This window comes from Zeugodacus cucurbitae, chromosome 3 (genome assembly GCF_028554725.1).
Source record: "Zeugodacus cucurbitae isolate PBARC_wt_2022May chromosome 3, idZeuCucr1.2, whole genome shotgun sequence".
Classification (NCBI taxonomy): domain Eukaryota; kingdom Metazoa; phylum Arthropoda; class Insecta; order Diptera; family Tephritidae; genus Zeugodacus; species Zeugodacus cucurbitae.
In genome coordinates this window covers 52,063,397-52,073,952 of record NC_071668.1, presented here as the reverse complement: position 1 = coordinate 52,073,952, position 10,556 = coordinate 52,063,397, and the positions used below count along the sequence as shown (strand labels likewise).

Here is a 10,556-nt window from a genome sequence, read left to right as displayed (position 1 = left end):
TTCTTGGCTTAAATACTTGTAAGGCAAAATAGCGAAACTCGTTTTTGTGAAGTTTTAAAGACAAGATTGATTTATGTGTTTCACTTTTAATCCAGTTTGTGCTTCCTGTTGGAAGCCGTATTGTTATACGGTACTAAAAGGTTCTCTCAAAGGGAATATTAAAGTTCTGAAACAGAAATTTAGCAACTGGTTCATCTGAAGGATACTCACTAACCCTTCTTATATGTTCTTCATAAAATAAAAAAAAAATAAATTTTCTTATGAGCCAATACAATCATTCCTATAATTTAAGCCCTTATCATAGGATTCGGCTGGGATAACAATAAAGTTTATAATGCAAATTTCCCCTTATGACCTCAAACGACTCCTTACAGGGACAAGGATGATTTGGCAAGTAAAATCAAGTGCTGGTCTCTCGTTAGCAGGCTAAAAAATCGGATATTCCGTCGATCAGGCAATCCTTACCCAAAAGATCAACCAATAAACTACATTCGATTAACTGCGCTCCCTAGAAGCAAACTGAGACATCTAGTGCCACTATACACTGGCCACTGCAGACTAAGGTGCCACCTGCAAATCTTCTTGTCGGATAATTGCCGATTCTGTGATGTAGTGGCGGAGACACCAGAGCACTTATTCCTTGACTGCCCGGCGATTGCAAAGAAAAGTGTACTGCTTTCTTCATTTGCAATAACTTTATATATCCGTTCCGTTCTTGAATGATATAGAGAGTAAATTTCACTCCAAACAAGTGTAAATGATGCAGTTAATGGATCTTTATCGAAACGTTTTCAATTACGCTAAGTCCCAAAGAATTTAGTGGCCAAATCATAATATTAACGTTTGGACTCGAAGTAAATGACTGTATTTATGGAGGGTTATGAATCGAAGCATTATCTGGTTGAATCCATGGGATAGGTCCGAAGAGATATTTTAATAATAGAAAAACTGAAAGTAAGGTTGTTTTGAAGCGTTCACTGTTAATTTTCAAAAACTGGTCACTGATCAATAAAAATTAAATAAATTGTTCTAAAAAACGCAAAGGCAGCATTACCCACTTATGATGAAGGCTTCTTCTCTGCGTAAATCATGAAAATAGTATTGAAAGCCATTGGGTCGATCTAAATTAAAATGTTTTCATCAGTCCATCATTGAGTCGAGTGTCTAAATGAACACTCCAAGTCATCTGTGTCTGATTGGCGTTGCAACCGTTTAGCCGGTTATAGCCGAATCGACGATAGTGCGCCACCTCTCTCTCTCCTTCGCAGTTCGGCGCCAGTTGGAGATCCCAAGTGTAACCAGGTCGCTCTCCATCTGGTCCCTCCAACGGAGTGGAGGCCTTCCCCTTCCTCGGCTTCCTCCGGCGGGTACTGCATCGAACACTTTCAGGGCTGGAGTGTTTTCGTCCATTCGGACAATATGACCTAGCCAGCGTAGCCGCTGTCTTTTTATTCGCTGAACTATGTCAATGTCGTCGTATAACTCGTACAGCTCATCGTTCCATCGTCTGCGGTATTCGCCGTTGCCAATGTTCTGAGGACCATAAATCTTACGCAAAATTTTCCTCTCGAAAACTCCTAGTGTCGTCTCATCTGATGTTGACATCGTCCAAGCTTCTGCACCGTAAAGCAGGACGGGAATGATAAACGACTTGTAGAGCTTGATTTTGGTTCGTCGAGAGAGGACTTTACTGTTCAATTGCCTACTCAGTCCAAAGTAGCACCTGTTGGCAAGAGTTATTCTGCGCTGGATTTCGAGGCTGACATTGTTCGTGTTGTTGATGCTGGTTCCCAGGTATACGAAATTATCTACGACCTCGAAGTTATGACTGTCAACAGTGACGTGGGAGACAAGACGCGAATGCGCCGACTGTTTGTTTGATGACAGGAGATATTTCGTCTTGTCCTCATTCACCTCCAGACCCATTCGCTTCGCCTCCTTATCCATGCGGGAAAAAGCAGAACAAACGGCGCGGTTGTTGCTTCCGATGATATCAATATCATCGGCGTACGCCAGGAGCTGTACACTCTTGTAGAAGATTGTACCTTCTCGGTTTAGCTCTGCAGCTCTTATAATTTTTTCCAGCATCAGGTTAAAGAAGTCGCACGATAGTGAGTCACCTTGTCTGAAACCTCGTTTGGTATCGAACGGCTCGGAGAGGTCCTTCCCAATCATGACGGAGCTTTTGGTGTTGCTCAACGTCAATTTACACAGCCGTATTAGTTTTGCGGGGATACCAAATTCAGACATCGCGGCGTAAAGGCAACTCCTTTTCGTGCTGTCGAAAGCAGCTTTAAAATCGACAAAAAGGTGATGTGTGTCGATCCTCTTTTCACGGGTCTTCTCCAAGATTTGGCGCATGGTGAATATCTGGTCAGTTGTCGATTTTCCAGGTCTAAAGCCACACTGATAAGGTCCAATCAGTTTGTTGACGGTGGGCTTGAGTCTTTCACACAGTACGCTCGATTGAACTTTGTATGCGATATTTAGGAGGCTGATCCCACGGTAATTGGCGCAGATTGTGGGATCTCCCTTTTTATGGATTGGGCAGAGCACACTGAGATTCCAATCGTCAAGCATGCTTTCTTCCGACCATATTCTGCAAAGAAGCTGATGCATGCACCTTATCAGTTCTTCGCCGCCGTATTTGAATAGTTTTGCCGGTAATCTATCGGCCCCCGCTGCTTTGTTGTTCTTCAAGCGGGTAATTGCTATTCGAATTTCTTCATGGTCGGGTAATGGAACATCTGTTCCATCGTCATCGATTGGGGGATCGGGTTCGCCATCTCCTGGTGTTGTACTCTCACTGCCATTCAGCAGGTCGGAGAAGTGTTCCCTCCATAATCCCAGTATGCCCTGGACATCGGTTACCAGATTACCACCTTGGTCTCTACATGAGGATGCTCCGGTCTTGAAACCTTCGTTAAGTCGCTTCATTTTTTTCATAAAATTTTCGAGCATTCCCTCTGTCTGCCAGCTTCTCAAGCTCTTCGTACTCACGCATTTCGGCCTCTTTCTTTTTTTGTCTGCAGATGCGTTTCGCTTCCCTCTTCAGCTCTCGGTATCTATCCCATCCCGCACGTGTAGTGGTCGTTTGCAACGTTGCGAGGTAGGCAGTCCGTTTTCTCTCCGCTGCGAGACGGCACTCCTCATCGTACCAGCTTGTTTTTTGTCGTTGCCGAAAACCAATTGTTTCGACTGCAGCGCTACGCAGTGAGTTTGAGATGCCGTTTTCCCACACACAGTTCCCTTATACCGAGATGCTGATGAGTGCTCTCAGAGAGCAGGAGTGCAAGTCGAGTAGAGTATTTCGTGGCTGTCTGTTGCGATTGCAGCTTTTCGACGTCGAACCTTCCTTGTGTTTGTTGACGGGCATTCTTCGCTGCACAGAGGCGGGAGCGTATCTTCGCTGCGACTAGATAATGGTCCGAGTCTATATTTGGTCCTCGGAGCGTACGCACGTCTAAAACACAGGATGTCTTCCGTCTATCACAACGTGATCGATTTGGTTCCGCGTGTTTCGATCATCGTCATCGTCCTTCTCTTCCGTTGGGGCGTGGGCGCAAATCAGCGATATGTTGAAGAACCTCGCTTTGATGCGGATTGTGGCTAGACGTTCATCCACCGGGGTGAATGCCAGGACTCTGCGACGGAGTCTCTCTCCCACCACAAATCCAACACTAAATTTGCGCTCCTTTATATGGCCGCTGTAGTAGATGTCACAAGGACCCACCTTCTTCCGTCCTTGTCCCGTCCATCGCACTTCTTGGATGGCGGTGATGTCAGCCTTGAGTCGTATGAGGACATCAACCAGCTGGGCAGAGGCACCTTCCCAATTAAGGGTCCGGACATTCCAGATGCATGCCCTTATATCATTATCCTTAAAACGTTTACAGGGGTCGTCATCAAAAGGGGGGTGTCTCATCCGAGGCTTTCGTAGATTTTTCATTGGTACTTCGTTTTTATGTGGTGGGTCCCAAGCCCTACGCACAACCGCATAAGCGGGCTTCGCCTTCTCACTTTAGCTCGCCTTCAAACGGATGTCTGTTGGCTACCCAGAGGATACTTGGTCTAAAACCGGAAGCCGTGAGCTGCTTGAACCATGTGGAGAAGAATCGTTTCTGGCCACTTCCAAGTGAATGACAATCAAAAACTTTCCTCATTTGCGTGAACTTCTACACATGATCCCATCCTCAATGAACACTCCAAGTCATCTACTCTACCGCAAATTGAAGCCGTTTTTTTGCGTTGGTCATTCAGAGGCCGTCATCACTTCGCTCTTCTGGCCATATCAGTTTTAATTTAAAACTTTAAACCCGTACATCTCAAAAATCACGATGACACGATTTTTCGAAAAGTTTTGAAATAATATTATAATACCAAGTTTATAAATTTTAGATGAACCACTAATGAGGTGATAGTGTCATGTGTAAAAGTTCACGCAAGTGAGAAAAAATCCTTACTTTGACTTGAAGGTGACCACAAACGCTTATTTTGCATATGGCGCAAGCAGCTCACGACTTCAGTTTTGAACTTAGACCAAGTATCTTTCGATAACACGAAAAGGAACTGCCTCTATGCCTGAATAGCTTATACGACTATGTAAACTAATGTTGGATAATACAAAACGCTCAAACAGAGTGACTCACTATCATGCAACTTATTCAATATATTGCTGGAGAAAATAATACGAGCTTAAGAGCTAAATAGAATAGGTACAATATTCTAAGAGAGTGTACAGCCGCTGACGTACGTGGATATCATTGGCCTTAATAACCTCACTGTTAGTTCTGCTTTCTCCATGCAAAGAAGAGAAGCAAATGGCTCTGGCGGTGAATTAGGACAAGACGAAACATATTCGGCCATTCCATGTAAAATAGCGCGAAATATCAGTTAGTGTTGTTTTTGGAGCATCAAGCAAAGAGCACATTTTCATTTGTAATGAAGCTATTTCATAAGTACTTATATGAGTTTTCATATGTGTATGGAGTTATATGTACCAAAGTGATCAGGGTAGCAATAGTTGAAATCGGTCCATGAATTACCCCAGGCCCTATATACTAAAAATAATGATTTTCGTTATTCTAATGGACTCTATGCCGAATATGTATGTTGCTCAAATGTGTGTTATATTAATAAAAAAGAAAAAACGTTAACTTCGGGTGTACCGAAGCTAATATACCCTTCACAGGTGCATTTCTTTTAGTAACAATGTGTTTAAGCAAATCTAAAGACGTAAGAAAAAGTAAGTAAAAACAAAGAAAACATTTTACTAATTCTTTTTAGCCGAGCTTTTTGCTAGAAACATTAAGGTTATATAGTTAATCGATCTGAACAATTTCTGCGGAGATTATATTATTACCTTAAGCAGTAATCCATGACAATTTCGTGAAGATACCACGTCAAATGCGGAAGTTTTCCATACAAGTCTTTGATTCCGATCGTTCAGTTTGTATGACAGCTATATGATATAGTGGGCCGATATCGGCAGTTCCGACAAATGAGCAGAGAAAATAACATCTGCAAAATTTCAAAACGATATCTTAAAAACTGAAGGACTAGTTCGTATATATACAGACAGACGAACAAGGCTAAATCGACCCAGTTCAATATACTGATCATTTATATATATACTTTATAAGGCCTCTGACACTTCCTTCTGGGTGTTACAAACTTCGTGACAAACCCTGTTCAGGGTATAATTAGAAAAAGTAAATTGCGGGAGTACTATGAAAGTTATTTCTTTTTATATTTTACCTTTAGGTTTATAGATTTGTAAAAAAACGTCATTCGCTAAAATCTAATTATTTTTTATTTTAACTAACTAGTATACATATGCGCTTATAGAAGAAACTTATGTTCTGCTGAAAATACCATAATTCATTAATTATATTTGGATTATTGGGTATCACCTGATCAATCATTATCCTAGATATAGTGCCATTATGTTATAGCCTCCTCATTTAGCGGTTTAACCAACCGTATGGACGTTGATTAATAATCAGCTTCGTCCACAAACGATAACAAATGATAAAACCTTATTTACTTTCTTTGGTGTTACTCATGCTTTTCAAGATTCAAAGACTAGAGAAAAGCCAGTCGAATTAGTCCGGAGAGACTAGGAGATGGTGCGTGCCGATTCATTTTCATGAATCCCTTAATTTTTGATACCAAGTTATGATGTCCACAATAAAACATTCTCACGAACAAAGTATTCTGTGATAGTTGAGTTGTGATGCAAGTTGAGGTGTGATTATCGAGCGTAAACTGTAGTTTACCCATGCATCAGCTTTATAATGTTTTGTTTTTCTAGGAAGGTGTCAAAAGTTTAAATTAATAGGCAATGTATATGAAATATGACCGATATGATCTTCTAAATTTTCTAAGTAAATCTCGCGTGCAAGTATATATTTTACCAACTTCTTGCTTTCGGTGATTTATGGGCCTTGTGATGTCATATGAGGGAGATCTGATAAGTACTTAGTCACTGTACGATAGCACCACTATCACAAGAGAACTATGATGAAATCAAAATTTTAGTCGAATCGGATAAATATGTAGGCGGATTATTAAGACAATGTAGTGATAGCATAACGTTTTTTGCTGATTGAGGTGACTCTTTGATGGTGACAATCAAAATTGGTTAAAGAGCAAGACCGCTTCGTGAAACCTTGGTTTTTCGCCGGTATTTATACTTGTGTACTTATATGGACACCATCGTACAGTTAATCATTGAACACGACGGACTGTATGCTCTTCTATGGAAATTATTTAAATCAAATTAATGTTTGGTTCTTAGAAATATAAGTTCGGAACTGATAACGACAACATTTTTATAATAAAGCTACAGTGATCTTAAATTTGCTTCTTAGTTTAACGCAAACAGTCGTCGAATCGTTAGCTCTTACTTTTTGGTGTTAATTGTTCAGCATTGGTGAGTTATTTATTCTTTCTAATTTCATGGAGCTTAACTGCTCTAGAATCTGTGGTTGATTAAAAAAAAAAGCATCATCGAGAAGAACATACACTCATTGTTTTTTAAGATATTTTTTCAAATTTCCACTTTCAGGTAGTTTGCTGCAAAATGAATCGCAATTTAACGGTAATCGCCATTTATATACTTTCACTCTCGATTTTCATTATGCAAGCACAACCAGCGAAAAGTATTTATAATGTTGGCGGTGGAAAAATTTGTGGTGTAAATTAGGAGTGTGTTGAACGTTTTCTTTGCGATGCAAAAGGAGCGGAGGTAGGAGGTTTTGAAAACTTCATCGATTTACAAATATATGTAGAAAATCCATGTGGCTATTCGGAAGTATGCTGTAGTACAGAAGATAAGGTATATGTTAACAACTTGGAATTCAATACGAGTTCTCTTCACTCTCGTTTGTTTCTCTTTCAGTTAACGGAACCGAACATACCCATCTAACCAGCAGAGAGGCACGAAGGTTGTGGTTATCGTAATCCAACCGGTGAAGGTTTCAGAATTACTAGCGACAAAGAAGGCGAGTCAGAGTTTGGTGAATTCCCTTGGATGGTGGCCATTCTGCGTGATGAACTAATTTGGGGCGAGTTGTTCAACATATACGAATGTGGTGGATCTGTAATTGCACCAAATGTTGTCCTGACAGCTGCACATTGTGCACGAAACGCTGAGCCACACCTATTGGTTGCACGCGCCGAAGAGTGGGACACACAAACCAAACAGGAGGTGTTGCCACATCAAGATGCACGTGTCAAAGAGATCATTCGGCACGAGAAATACAACAAGCGCACACTCTTCAACGACGTAGCGCTATTCATTTTGGAAACACCTTTCACGTGGGAGGAAAATGTACGTCCCATTTGTTTGCCTGAATCGGACGTCAACTTCGAATATTCACGTTGCTATGCCTCCGGTTGGGGCAAAGATAAGATAGGCGAAGATGGAGTTAATTCGGTGATTTTGAACAAGATCGATTTACCTATAGTGCCACATGATACTTGCCAAGCAAATCTACGTAAAACACGTCTGGGACGATTTTTCCATTTGGATCAGAGTTTCATTTGTGCAGGTGGCGAGGAAGGCAAGGATACATGCAAAGGTGATGGCGGCTCACCATTAGTTTGCCCCGATCCGAATAACCCGAATCGTTACTATCAAGCTGGTATTGTAGCTTGGGGTATCAAATGCGGGGTTAAGGATGTGCCAGGAGTCTACGCAAATGTGGCATATCTCCGCAATTGGATCAACAAAAAGCTTTCTGCACGAGGCATTAATTTTAAGCATTTTACGGTTTAAGACATTTTCTATATTATCCGTTGCGTTTGAATATACTCAAAAGGACATTTCATATGAACAAAATATAAAGATCAAATAAGATCTCCAAAGTTGTGTTTTTTTTTTGTTGATAAGTTAATAAATTTTTTTTATTACAATTGTAACTAGTATACAATGATTAAATACTAAGAAATTCGTTAGTTAGAGAAATTCATTTGGTTTTCTCGTTTAGCAGTACCCATGAGTCTGGATGCTTCTTCACTTCCATGCTGTATAAGCCTCATTTCGTGAGTCTTTGCAAGTTAGGTTATTTCGTTTACTACTGAATTAACACCAACATCACGGTGAAGGTCAGCAGATCTAACATATATAAGGTTTGACAAGAATTTTGTTGTTGTTCGATAGTCAGTAGCATCAAATGTATGTAGTTTGTAGGCACCGTTACTCAAAATCTTTAATAACAAGTAAGGAAGGGCTAAGTTTGGGTGTCACCGAACATTTTATACTCTCGCAATTTATTTATTTAAATTTATTAATATAACAAACAATTTGACTCATATATTCGGCATATATATGGTATACATAGAAAGTTTGAAAACCCTAATATTAAGTATATGGGAGATAGATGAAGTTATGACCCGATTTCGCTCATTGTTGGCACTTAGACATATTATTAGAAGAAACATATTCCCTCAAAATTTCTTCAAAATATCTGAGAGACGTAACTATAATTTAGGTAAAAAATGTGTTAAAAGTACTGAGGTCCTGATATTCGATATATAGGGTCTTGAAAAGTTATGGACTGATTTGGACGATTTTGAGAAGTGCGGTGCCACACTATAAATGTAGTACTAACTTTATATATTGTAAAGTAAACTATTCGGACCGACTTCAAAGTTCTGGTATATGGGAAGTAGGCGTGGTTGTGAACCGATTTGAACTATTTTTACGACATATCATTTGGAAGCTAGGAAGATATTACGAACCGACATTGAAATTGGTCGAGTAGTTTCGGAAATATGGTTTTTGACCCATAAGTGAGCGGAACCAGGGCCATTTAAAATTTGAGTGCAGCACCATCTTTATAATGAAATTTAAGGCTTCTGATGGTTTTCCTTACTGAATTAAAGCATTTTTAGTAGTTTTCAACATAACCTTTGTATGGGAGGTGGGCGTGGTTATAATCCGATTTTCTCCATTATTGGATTGTATAAGGCAGTACCTAAAAGAAACGACTCTAGTTTCCTTGATATAGCTGTAGTAGTTTACGAGATATGTACAAAAAACTTATGAGGGGGCGGGGCCACGCCCACTTCCACGTATGCCCCTTCTTAGTGCTATCCTTCATACCAAATTTTATGCTTAATGTATGGCTTTTTAAGTATTTTCGGTTATTACCATTTTGTGGGCGTGGCAGTGGTCCGATTACACCCATCTTCGAGCTTAACCTTCTTATGGTCCAAGTTTTATCAAGATATCTCAATTTTTACTCAAGTTACAGCTTGCACGGACGGACGGACAGACAGACATCCGGATTTGAACTTTACTCGTCCCCGTGATCATTTTGATAGATATAACCCTATATCTAACTCGTTTAGTTTTAGGACTTACAACCAACCGTTATGTGGACAAAACTATAATACTCTCGTTGGAACTTTGTTGCTAGAGTATAAAAAGTTGTTTTTTATTAGAGCGGTAACATCCGAATGTAATTTATTGAAATCTTTAGCATCGTTTATTATAATTGGTGGTGGTCGGTGAGTTTTGGTATCATTAATGGCCGCAATTTCTTAATTTTTATTTTCCAAAGATCTATTAATTGTTGGTCAACTATCAGTTTTACGTTTTTTTGAATAGCGCTTCTTTTTGAGTATCCACTCAGTTTCTTTAGCTAGTTCATCTTCATCCGTTTCGTATACTTCATCAACACTTACATTTGATGGTTTTGGTGCTGTACTCGCAGGCTTGCTTTTACAGGCTTTCAGTTCTTCATTTTCTTTTTTGAGTGCTATATTATCTTTGTGTAATTGATTACACATCTCTTCTAAAGTTTTAAGCCTTTCATTTACAAGAGAGTTAGACTTTTGTAACTCGTTAATTGTATTTACTCTAAACGTGCTTAGACTGTTTCTCGGCGTCACCTCATGTTGAGGTTGAGCCATTTTTTGTTTTTAGCGATTTCCCTACCTGCAAATTAAAAATTTTGAAAATACAAAAAAATTAAAAAAAATATTAAAAAATAAAAAAAACAAATGGATTAAATGTCTGCTACGTCCACGTCGTTAATCCTGGGTTA

The 10,556-nt window shown here is 39.7% G+C and overlaps 1 pseudogene; it reads left to right on the top strand.

Moving 5' to 3' along the window:
* Positions 1–6,950: 6,950 nt before the first annotated feature.
* On the top strand, positions 6,951–8,361 carry LOC114805298 (phenoloxidase-activating factor 2-like; annotated as a pseudogene).
* The last annotated feature ends 2,195 nt before the right edge of the window (positions 8,362–10,556 follow it).